The 13430-nt window shown below is 33.5% G+C and overlaps 1 pseudogene; it reads right to left on the bottom strand.

Moving 5' to 3' along the window:
* Nucleotides 1-922: 922 nt before the first annotated feature.
* LOC113625821 (ATP-dependent RNA helicase DDX3X pseudogene) lies at nt 923-2865 on the bottom strand (annotated as a pseudogene).
* Nucleotides 2866-13430: the final 10565 nt, after the last annotated feature.

Here is a 13430-nt window from a genome sequence, read left to right as displayed (position 1 = left end):
TCATATAAGACGAACTCACATTCATGACAGGTTTATTAAGGACAAGAGATATATTAAATCCTTGGAAGTTATATTTTACATTAAAAGTAAATTAAATCCATAAATTAAATGTGTACACAGATGAGCCTAGTATTAGCAAACTGTAATGAGGTACTGTTTAATTTTCCTGTGCTAGGTACATTCATCAGGACCCACTGAGTCTCTCTGGTAATTGTCAGTATGCCCCATGTGTCTGCCATTTTCTTCATTAGAATCAGATCTCCTTACAATCATAAGGCAAAGCACATTTTTATATTAGGGAGAAAGGATGGCATTACTATCCCAATATTTTAATCTGGAAAACATATATCTGCTATTTTCTATAATGACATATTTGGGAAGTCAAATATCCTTAAAAGAGACATTTACTATAATAAAGTCAGTCTACTCTTTAAATACTTAAGTAACAAATAGTGTTTTGTGTGTAAATGTGTGCTTAAGTTTAAAATGTATAGATTTACAACAACAAAAAATTGCCAAAGTTCAGTAAATTTATTTTGTCAAAACAATTGATATCTTGAGCATTACTGACCCAATAGGACATCAAAATAAAAATTGTCTAAAGTTAAAGCATATTACATTAACAAACAAATGATTTGTAGTCACAAAATTATAAATGCAGTTTGGGTTGGGGGTAGGTGGAGGGGAGTTAATCCAAATTACAGCAATGGAAGTCTTCAAACTATCTTCTGAACAAGACCATTGATTTTTCCTTTCATCTCTTTTTGAGACATTGAGTTCCCTTTAAGAAAAAAAGAATCAATGGAGTATCACAGTTGGTAATTTGTTACAAATTCTTGAGACTATAAAAGGTATAATCTGGCTAAATTACATGTGGTTTCCATATTAGCTTGTTTGGCAGGATGATCTACTACAAAGTAGGCTAGTTGCCCCACTAGTCAATCCCCCAGTAGTTAAAATTTCCTCTATATCTATCACTGTTATAAAAGCTTCCATAGCCACATCCACCAAACTCTCTGTAGCTGCTTCCATCACCTCTGCTGCTGCCAGTACAGCTGCTACTGAAGCTGGAATTGCTAAAAACACTACTATGTGAATAATATCTGGCACAAATCCTCCACAGAATCTACTACTCTTAGAATGTCCACTACAGCTACCCTTGTAATGATGCTGATATGTCTTATTTTCAAACTAAGATGGCACTTCTTATTTAGCTTCCACAAGAAGATCCAACAAACCCTTGGTCATATTTATGTTCCTCTTGTTAAAGAACAAGGTGGCAAGGCCAAGGTTTCCTACACATCCTGTGCAGTCAATGCAATGTACATTTTCTTCAATACCATTTGGCAAGTCAAAATTTACAACTTCTTTCCCATTTGAAATGTGAAGTCCTCTTGCTGCTCCTGCTCTAGCCACTAGGATTGGGCTTTTTCCTGAGAGGAACTGGTGAAGACTTCTTCATCATCTCTCCAAGATCATTCTCCATGGATACTGGTACAAGCATATCCTTCATGGTGTAAAAAGTCCTCCAGACTATCCGCACATTTTTGGTCTCCACAAACACTAAGGTCAATGAATTCTTTCCTGTTGCACTTAAAAGGTTAAGCAGAAATAACTGTTTGTCTTACTCTTTTGATGTGAGGTTCTCAGAGGTAGAGCCAATATTCCTGCATCCAAAAAGATATATTCATCCAAGAAATCATGAGCAAGTATCTGTATTTCCTTAGGGAAAGCAGCACTAAACATGTTATGATAAACTCTCTTTGGTGGCATAGTATCTTGTTCAAGTATCCCATATATCTGAGGTTCAAATCCCATATCAATATAAGATCCACTTTATCCAACACCAAGTATTTGTGGAACTCTAATATTTTCTCTTTCCATTATGTCTACCAGGCCTCTGGGAGTAGCAACTAACATGTGCCAACCACATTCTAAGTATCGAATCTGCTAACCAATACTAGCATCACCATAAATGATGTAAGGACTATCTCCAGGCCAGTATGAAAATTTTCTGGCTTCCTTATAGATTGGTACTGCCAAATCTCTCTTGTTGATGCTAATACCAAAGAGATTGGATATTGGATATTACCCTTACCTTCTGTTTTTCTTCATGGCCCTCAAAGTCTCTCCTTGACCATCTGAATAAATATGACTCAAGATCGGCAAAAGAATTTTTACAGATGCTGTTTGGGTACAAGACATCAAGTGTCTTTCTCTTTCATAAAAAGAATAGCACAAGGTTGCAGTGGAGCCAAGTGAGTATAAAAAGTAAGCTTGATGTTTCCCATAATAGTTTCTCCCATCTTAACATCAATAACACTTTCAATGTGTGGGAGCCAGCTATTGGCTTTTGCCTCAATTGAAATGTCATATTTCTCAAAGTTAATCTCAGTGTTATCTTCAGAAAAAAGTTCCTGCTCCAAGCAGTCACTTGGAAATGGTTTTCCAAACATTTCTATTTGTCACACCAATGACAGTTTCTACCATGTTCAAATTTTCCAAAGCCACACCTGTCACCATGGTAGCCAGTGTTGTTATAGTCACTCTCTTCATTATCATCAAACCTTCCCTTTAGTCACTTCCACCATCACTGAAGAAACTAGACTTTCCTCTTGAATCATTATGAGACTCAAAATACTACATGTATCCTTATCTTTACTAAAACTCCACTCTGAACTGTCTTTATCATTGACTTGTTTAGTAATTCCTTTGTTCCTTGAATGGAAAGGAATATATCACCCTTTGCCAGCTGTCCTTCCTTGACTCTGATTATCTGGAGAATTAATGTTGCTGGTCCAGCCCAAGGGCATTTTCTACTAACACAGGATCCATCCGTGAAGAATACAGATAACTTGGAATCTCCCTCTGCTGCTGAGTGAGTATGTTTGATGAATAGTAAATGACTCTCGCTGGAGAACTGTGGTTCTCTAACACATGTAGAATTTTGTTCCAAAAACTGAGATCTCCAGATATATAACCATGTTTGAAAGAAATGTCTCTGAACAATTTACAATTCAAAAAAAAAGCTTTACAACATTATCACTCAATGATTATAAGTATGGCTAAGAAAAATATTTGATAAATGTGTATTTTAATGGTTTATATGTTTTCTAAATAAATTTTAAATTATTTAATTATTTAAAAACCACCTCTTCAGATGTGTTTAATTAATACTTCTCTAATCAGACTATCATACCAGGTTAAATGTTATTGTATATATTTCAGCCAGAAAGATTGATTGAGATTTTATAATTTGTTTTTTCCTTGTTTATTCTATTCTGAGTTACAGTGTAACTTAATGGTCTATACTTTTCTCTGTGAAAAGGAGTTAAGTTTTTGGGTACTAAGTAAATAACTGTGAATTCACTTAATGGTTTGCAAGTAGCACAATGCCACAATGTAATAGTGCAAAGTGAAAACTATCATTTTAGAGATTGCTTTGAATTTCATTTTTGACAACAAATGAGTTTATATCAAATATTATGTGCAGTTAGAATCACTATAACTCTGTGGATTTAGGAGTATATTATACAAACAAACAAATTATTGGCTAATACTTCTTGACATATTCAAGGTTAAATGTTGACAAATGCAATGCAAACTCTTCACCCTCCCATTTTAAATACTGTAAGTAAAATACAAAATGTTTAAATTTAACAAGTTAATAGATTTCCATAATCCTAATTCTATAAATAGAATTTTTCAGGTCTCAAGATGCAATGCAGATAATCTAATGTCCAATACAAAAGAAATTATTTTATTAGTGATCTTTCCTAGATTATGCACAGATGAAGTGTAATCAATACTTCTTTGTGATTTTTGTTCCTTTGGAATTGATAAATTATAATACCATATAATTTTCAGAATAATATGATTTTCAAGCTGTAAAATACTTATAAAAATACATATCCAACCCTTCATTACCTTATAGATAAAGAAATGGGGATGAAGATATTAACTGACTTGCTGATGTCAAGCTTGCTATCTAGTGACAGATTTGAGAGAATAAGTCAAGATACTTGATTCCTATGTCAATGAAATATTCTGTACGAGATACCACCCTTCCTTTTAAATTAACACTAAAGCATAATAAATGGATGTTTCACATAGATACTATTATTCCTTTAATGCAGATTTCTCTGCTTTACAGCGATCATGCCTTCTGGATTAACTGGAAAAATAACTATCAGATTTCTTCTTTTTATTCTGAGTAAACAGTTTTCCCAAACTCCACCTGATGTGAAATTTTCTACCTCTACCAAAACCCAATAAATAACAACATGAATTTCTTCTCTTTCCCAGGTATTCAGAAATTTCCCAGAAATAATTACAACAAAAGGCTCCAGGAGAAGATAAGACATATGCTGAGAAATTTTGTGTTTGACAGGAATTTAAGCATTCATGGTAAAGAATGTTTAAGTATGGGAATTAGATACACTATTTCAACATACAGATTTCCTCTGAGGAAGTAGAACTGGACGGGACAAGGAAGATCAAGTTTTAGTTCTATACATGAAGCTATTTCTGTCCTTCCTTCTTTTTCTCCCTCTCACCCAACCTCCTGCTTTCTTTCTCTTCTTTTCTCTTCTTTTCTTTTTCCCTAGTTTTAAAATTATAATCTGTATGGTGTTAGAGAATGTCCTAATTTCATGTGGGCACAAAAATAAACTCAAAATGGAGTAAAGACCTAAATGTAAGACTGCGTACTATAAAACTCTTAGAGGAAAACATAGGCAGAACACTCTCTAACATAAATCACAGCAAGATTTTTTTTGATCCACCTCTGAGAGTAATGAAAATAAAATAAAGAAAGAAATGGGACCTAATTAAACTTAAAAACTTTTCAATAGCAACGGAAACCATGGAAATAAAACTCACAAAATGGTACAAAATATTTGCAAATGAAGTAACCAACAAGGGATTAATCTCCAAAATATACAAATAGCTCATGCAGCTTAGTATCAAATAAACAAACAACCCAATCAAAAAATGGGTGGAAGATCTAAAACATCATTTATCCAAAGACATACAGATGGCCAAGAGGCACATGAAAAGATGCTCAATATCACTAATTATTAGAGATATGCAACTCAAAACTACAATGTGATATCATCTCATACTGGTCAGAATGGCCATCATCAAAAACTCTACAAGCAATAAATGCTAGACAGGGTGTGGAGAAAAGGCAACCTTCCTACACTTTTGGTGGGAATATAAATTGATGCAGCCACTATGGAGAACAGTATGGAGTTTCCTTAAAAAACTGAAAATAGAGCTACCATATGATCCAGCAATCCCACTCCTAGGCATATATCTGGAGAAAACCATAATTTGAAAGGATACATGCACCCGAATATTCATTGCAGCACTATTTACAATAGCCAGGACATCAATCTACTTAAATGTCCATCGATGGAAGAATAGATAAAGAAGATGTGGTACATATATACAATGGAATATTACTCAGCCATAAAAAAGAATGAAATAATACCATTTGCAGCGTACATGGATGGACCTAGAGATTGTCATACTGAGTGAAGTAAGTCAGACAGACAAAGACAAATATCATATGATATTGCTTATATGTGGAATCTTAAAAAATGGTACAAATTAACCTATTTACAAGACAGAAATAGAATCACAGATGTAGGACACAGTTTGGTTTCCCCTTGGTAACCAAACTTATGGTTACCAAAAGGAAAAATGGGGGGAGAGATAAGCTGGGAGGTTGGGATTGACATATACAAACTACTATATATAAAACAGATAATTAATAAGAAACTACTGTATAGCACAGGGAGCTCTATTCAAAACTCTGTAATGACCCACATGGGAATAGAATCTAAAAAAACAGTGGCTATATGTATATGTATAACTGATTCACTTTGCTGTACAGCAGAAACTAACACAACATTGTAAACCAACTATGCTTCAATAACAATTAATTTAAAAAATAAAGTGAAGTAAATATGGTGGTACATGCTAGAGAGACAATTTTTTCTGATTTTATATATGTTTCAATATATCATGATTAAAAATAAATAATCAAAATATTTGAATAAGAAAAATGTACCCTAATTGGTAACTAAAGAAATTGGTAGATTAACAAACTACATTTATGTAATTTTAGGAGAGAAGCTCAAATGAGATAACCTTCAATATATATTTTAATTTAAGTTTACATTCTGAACCCTAAGCCCCCAAGTGAAATATCAAAACATTCATCTTTATGGTTATTTGAATGGGTAGCAAGCATTCCCAAAGCTGTATAGTTTGGGATTTATTTGAGAGAGATTAGTGTTCCCTTGGTCTCTTGAATTGACTAGCTCGCTCTCCTAAACTGAGAAAGATGAAATTTATTTATAGGTCCTCAAGCTTTTATTATTTAAATTATAAATATTCCCCAAACAAGCTAAGCTATTCCCCATACTAGCTGTAAAAAAATTAGCAGAGGCAATATATGTCTACAAATATTTGTGTTTCTAATCTAGTGGATAATTATGTAACTTGTCCCCATATTATCACTGAGGTGAAGGTGGATCAGTGAGGAAGTCTTGTAAAAATCTGCATATTGACGAACTGTTAAAAATATTTTCTTCACAGCCCCAGGATTGAAAGCTATGCCACTAGATCCATAATTTTTTAATAATAATTTTTCAATCCCTTTAATTTTTCCTTCCCACAGATAAATAAAAGGAAACTATCTGATTTCCTAGATAATGACTTTGCAGAGTTACTTAGAGTATTATTATGATGATTATTATGATGATTATTATATTAACATTATTAAGATATAACATTCATCTATGCTGAAGAACTCTTCAACATAAGTGATTCCAGGAAATATCTTACCCAGGGCACAGTCACATCCATCAGTTGACTCCCACTCTGAGCTATAATATTCAGTTAGTTTCATTGAGTTTAGTTGTTAAAAACAATAAAGTGTAGGGTTTTAAGTTTTCTCTTCATTCTATATCTCCTTGTTCTTGTTATTATTTTCATTTTTTTCAAGTTCTATCTCCTTTGACTGTCACTAACTGTTTGATTGATTAAGAAAGGATCAAGTATTTATAGAGCCTCAACTGGGTGATACACAATATGTCAATGGCTTTTCCAAACATCTCACTTTTTTTTTCACCTTTACAGCAGTTCTATGGACTGCATAATCATCCAGCATTTAAAATGAGGAATTTGAAATTTAGAGAAATAAAGAGTGGTGGTCAAAGTAAAACACAATAAATCCTAGATGAGGGTTTAGCTCCACACTTTCTGACTATAAGTCTGTTACATCATAGACACCTCCCTTAACTTGGGTGCCTTGTTAATCTTTTCATTTATTTCTATATTTCTATACAGTGAGGTAATCTGCTGTCACATTGTTTGGTCTTTAATTCCTTCCTTCCTTCCTTTCTTCCTTCCCTCTCTCCTTCCTTTCTTCCTCTTTCTTTCTTTTTTCACCAGTAGTGATGTGATAATAAATTTGTCTTCAAAATAAAAATCTTTGACATGTGAGCTCTGGTGACCATTTAGTGTCTTTATAATAGATTCTTATAGCATATACACCACAAAAATCCCTATTCTTGATGAGAAAGTAAAATTTAAGAATTATTTCTACTACCTTTATGTGATTTTTCTGTCTTCTGAGCATTTAACAGAAGTGTATTGGCTGAATCACATAAACTGTCTACACAGTGGAGTCAGTATTAATATCCAATTTATTATACAGTTAGTGAGTTCACAATTTTAACATATTAATAACTTGTCTGATGTCAGCCAGAAAGTCTGAATGCCAGTTGTAAACTTATTAAGAATTAAATTTATTTTCTAACCTTTCTGTTAAGCACTCACTTTCCTTTAATATTGATAAACAATAGTTTTAGATTCTCAGTATTCATGAATTATACGCTAGCCTGAAAAAGACCATACTATTAAGACAATTTACTGAAGTTTATGTAGGTTATATACTGTATAAGTCCATTAGGTGATATAACAAAATACAACGGACTAGGTAGCTTCTACAAAATAAATACTTATTTCTCACAATTATGTAGGCTGGAAGTCTGAGATCTGGGGGGCAGCATGTCAAGTGAGACTTCTCTTGTGTCCTCACATGGCGGAAATGTCCCAGGATCTCTTCATCTCTTTTATAAGGCTCTAATTCCATTCACCAGAGTTCCACAATCATGACTTAAGCATCTCCCAAAGGGTCTAATACCATCACCTTTGGGGGTTAAGACTTCAACAGATGAAGTTTTGTGGCATATAAACATTCAGACCATAGCATCTATTTATACTTAAAACAGCTAGAAGTTTGGTGATTTGAATTCTCATTTGTCTTATGCTTGGTTGCCTATAGGAAAGTCGTTCTACTTCTTTGATTTTCTTTTCAGTATCTTAATCTAGTATACTACAATAATTTTTTTATGGCAAGATTATTATGAGATCAGTTAGATTATATAAGTAACAGAATTTCAGCCATATAGAAAGAATGTATTCTTCTACAGCAAGATCTTTAACGATTTGTGCTTCCTTTTTTAGCTCTAATATTGAATCAGTTAATATTAAAAGTCTTTGTAATTGTCCATTAGTAAATCATAAACACCTAGAAAATAAATAAATTTTGTCTGTCTTACTTGTGTTGAATCCCCTTCTAGTAGATTTCTGGCACACAGTAAAATTTCAATGAACATTTACTAAATAAATAATTGTGAGGTTTCCAGTTCTGAATGTAAGAAATGTAGAAGCCACCACTTTGTCCCAACACAAGTAAAAGCTGAAAGACTTAAAAATCTTCTTCAATTATTCTAGAATCCCCAAGAGAGGTGAGGACAGAAGGCAAATCACTGTTCCCAAAAGAGATCAGATGGACAAAAAATACAGAGAATAACAACTTAACTAAAGCAGAGACATGAGCAGAAACTGCCATGGGAGCCAGTGCCTAAGTAGGAAAACAAGAACTGCAATTGCCAAATTGCTGGAGGTTCAGTGCGGACAATTGTGAGAGTTAAAACTCCATGGGGAATGAGTCCTGGTGTGGGGAGCACAATGTGATATTTACCTCCAGGAGCTCAACCAGTTCCCCACTGTAAATATCAGAGGAAAATCCCCTCCTACAAAAAGCAGAGGCTGGGGAAAACGAATCATTTTGAAATACACCAGAGCACTCTGTTCTTAGCAAAGCCTGCTCTCAGCAGAAACTAGTTCAGTGGAGCCTAAACTGCTGGCATGTTATCACATCCTAACTGATTGGGAGAAGGGGAGGAAAAAAAAAAAAAAAACAAGACCACTGTAGCCAACTTCTCCCACCTAAGGGGAGTAGAAAAAAGTTTAAACACTTGTGAATATCACAGTCCAGAGGCAGGCATAGGCTCACTAAAATACTAAGACTTAATCACAGGACTAAAAATGTTTCCCCTGAGCCCTCAACATCACATTAGTGAAGGCCAATTTACAGCAGTTCCTTTATCCAGTCCATCCTGTCTGGCTATCAAGAAAAATTATATCGTATACCAAAAGGTGAAAAACACAACTTGAAGGGGCAGAGCAAGTCAGAACCAGACATGACAAGGATGTTGGAATTATGAGAAGGAGAATTTAAGACAACTATGATTAATATGCTAAGGGCTCTCATGGATAAAATAGACATCATACAAGAACAGATGGGCAAGGTAAACAGAGAGATGGAAATCCTAAGAATGAACCAAAAAGAAACATTAGAAATAAAAGTCAGTATAATAGAAACGAGAAAGGCCTTTGACGAGCTTACTAGTAGACTGGTCATGCTTGAGGAAAGAATCTCTGAGCTCAGCGTATCTCAATAGAAACCCCCCAAACTGGAAAGCAAAGAGAATAAAGACTTAAAAAATAGAACAGAATATTCAAGTACTGTGGGACAATAATAAAATGTATAACATATGCATGATGGAAATGTCAGGACAGAAAAAGAGAGGAAGATTAGATATTTAAAAGAATAATGACCAATAATTTCTGTAATATAATGCCAAATACTAAAGCATAGATTCAGAAAGCTCTGAGAACATCAAGCATGACAAATACCAAGAAAACCTACATGTAGGCATGCAATTTACAAATCATAAACAATCAAGATAATGACTCAAAGACCTTAACAGACATCTCACCTAAGAAGATATAGAGATTTCAAATAAGCATATGAAAAGAATGCTCCACATCATACGTCATCAGGGAAATATAAATTAAACAACACATTAAAAAGGCTAAAATCTGGAATACTGACAACAACAAATGCTGGGGAGGATGTGGAGAAATAGGAACTCATTGCTCATGGGAATGCAAAATGGTATAGCCACTTTGGAAGAGAGTTTGACAGTTTCTTACAAAAATAAACATGCCCTTATTATATGATTCAACAATTGTGTTCTTTGGTATTTACCTAAAGGATGTGAAAATTTATGTCCACATAAAACCTGCATATGGATGTTTACAACAGCTTTATTCACAATTGCCAAAACTTAGAAACAACCAAGATGTCCTTCAGTGGTGAATGTATAAATAAATCGTGGTACATATAAACAAAGGAATATTATTCAGTGCTAAAAAGGAATGAGCTATCAAACCATGAAAAGTCAAGGAGGAACCTTAAATACGTATTACTGATCTAAAGAAGCCAATCTAAAAAGACTACTACTATATGACATTCTGTAAAAGCAAAATTATGAAGCCAGAAAAAGATCGGTGCTTGTCAAGAGTGGGGCGCAGGGAGTGATAAGGGATGAACAGGTTGAGCACAGATCATATTTAAGGCAGTGAAAATACACTATATGAGGTTAGAATGATGAATACATATCACTATATATTGGTCCAAACCCATAGAATGTACATCAAGAGTGAACACTAATGTAAACTATGGACTTTGGGTAATTATGGTGTGTCAAGGTAAGTATGTCAATTGTAATAAATGTACCACTCTGGTGGGGGAGGTTGGTAATGGGGGGGGACTATACATGTGTGGAGAAAGGGGATATGTGTGAAATCTCTGCATTTTCCTCTCAATTTTTCTGTGAATCTAAAATTGATTTTGAAAAGTCCTTTAAAATAATAATAATAATTCTGAAGCATATGAATTTCTTTCTGTATCCTATAATCAACACAAAATAGGTAATAACATGCTCACAAATTTAAAAATGAATATAATGCTGTAAAAGTTAAAAAGGTAAAAGTAAATTTATTATGCTTTCATTTTAAAGCAATTGAAAATCAATTGTAAATAAATTCACTTTAGTAAAATATGTAGATATGGATTTAAATACATATTCCAAAATTATAGTTAATTTTATACATTTGTAATTATCTCCATTTTAAAACATCTGAAGAGATTGACATATATTGATGTTAAAAACAGAAAGTTTTAGAGGTAAGTCTTAAGCTGTGACTATATGTCCAAAATCCTGCTTCCTACTGTCCGCAGGAAACTGTATCCTGCCCACCATGTTGCACTGCATCCAGTAAAGTTGCTTTAGCTCAAATGTTTAGCCCCAAATATAACCAACTTTCTCAGCTCCCAGCTCAAAGATAAACAATGCCCTCTCTACTGAAGTAAACTTCTATATCCCTAAGTTTAAATTTTTACTGGATATGATGCTGAGAATTGAGTTATGGGAAAACTTTTACCTAAGCATTTTATTTATGAACAGGGTTTTACCTGAGATATCATTCACTGGTTGTTCCCTATATGTCTGAACTGTAAACACGATAACCTCTAAGTCAATACACCATATATCTCAATAGAACAGAATTTAATAAAGAATGAGTGTTTTTTGGCTTCTGATACAAGAATAAAAAAATAATTATGGTGAGATTTTGCCTGTAAGATGGCCCTTAGAATGGAGGCTTTGAGAATGTGTTATTGTTTTTTAGAGTAGCATTGTTGTTATAAAAATAACAAAATGTTAAGTAGTGGGAGAAGCAGAATTGGCATGATTTAAATTACAATTTTTTTGTGAGACTCCAGATTAATATACTCTGATTACATGTGACATTTAATTAAATTATTTCATTTCAATACCCGCATTCTATAAATAGCATTAATATAGCACTTTCATTCAGATCACCAAAGGTTTACTGAATGACATTTGAGAACTGTGACCATGTGATAAGCACTAAAGATTTTAAAATGAATGCCATGTTATCTCTTTTTATTTTTTCTTTTAGTAATAGTACAACCTATAGGGGAAGACATAAGAATAAAATTATCATTTAATTGCAGTGTGTAAAATACTATACCATATGAATGTAGATTCTCAGTGGCAGATAAACTGATCAAAGCAGCATGTATAGGAAAAAAACATGGATAGGGCGTATCAGCAAAACTAGTATCTAGTCCAGGTTTTTTTTTTATTTTCTTAATATGAAATCTTGAGAAAATAGTTTCACAGTTGATCAAGTTTCTTTAATCATTAAATGATTGACCATTACTTAAAACAGCTAATATTTCTTGTGAAGCTTCACTTTATATAAAAACCTACTCCAGATGTTCCTATGGATACGAAGATCTTACTGAGTAAGAAATGAAGCCTTAGAGGTAGTACATAAAGAGAGCCTAACATCAAAGAATCATATCATTGTGTTCTACCCCCTGCTAGTTAATGCATTTGGCAACAAATCACGTTTTTCTAAGATCCCAGAGGGAAAAAAAATGTGTAATTGTCTGAAACATGATGTAAAAATGGAAAAGACAGCACATGCATTCAGCTACCTACATGAGGAAGATAACATTTTCTATTTTCTTAAATTGTATTTATACTAGTTTCTGTTAAGGTAGCAACTAACAATAAAGATAAAATACAAAAGACATTTCAAAGTGTGATTTCCCAATACAAAATCAGATGACCCTGGGTAACTCTGATGCTTCTATTTCTGCTTTTGATCTAGTTGAGGATGTTATAACATGGGGTGGGGGCTGATGAGAGTAAAGGTGTTAAAGTACTTCCATTGAAGTAAGTGAGACTGCAGAGTGAAATTGTACAGCTTTCCACACCATAAATGAATTCTAGTTCATTGAAAGGATATAGACATGCTTATGCTGACAGAACTATTCAGTATATTCTTGCAAAATTTGTCTCTAATAATAAATTAAAATATACTTTCCCCTAAATGGATATCCCTTCCTCCTAAATTAAAGTTTAAATGATTTTTGTTGCAAACTGATTTTTCTTTTGCATTTACTTGCAAACATGGGGGAGAGGGAATGAATGCAATGTTAGATACGCTCATAAACACATTCAGTTCATGTAAAAGGAAATTTTTATCTTTCCTGAAGTTATTAATCAAAAACTAGTTCCCAAAGTAGCTAACCTTGTGTCAACAAGATAGATGAATATTAGACTACACACAGGAACTGAGATGTGCAGAATACATAAGTGCCATACATTCTACAAATTTCTGCACAA

The sequence above is a fragment of the Aethalodelphis obliquidens genome, unplaced genomic scaffold (assembly GCF_003676395.1).
Source record: "Aethalodelphis obliquidens isolate GAN/ISIS:26980383/991018 unplaced genomic scaffold, ASM367639v1 scaffold16, whole genome shotgun sequence".
Classification (NCBI taxonomy): Eukaryota; Metazoa; Chordata; class Mammalia; order Artiodactyla; family Delphinidae; genus Aethalodelphis; species Aethalodelphis obliquidens.
Note: the sequence above shows the minus strand (reverse complement) of the source record. Positions and strands in the feature narration are given on the sequence as shown.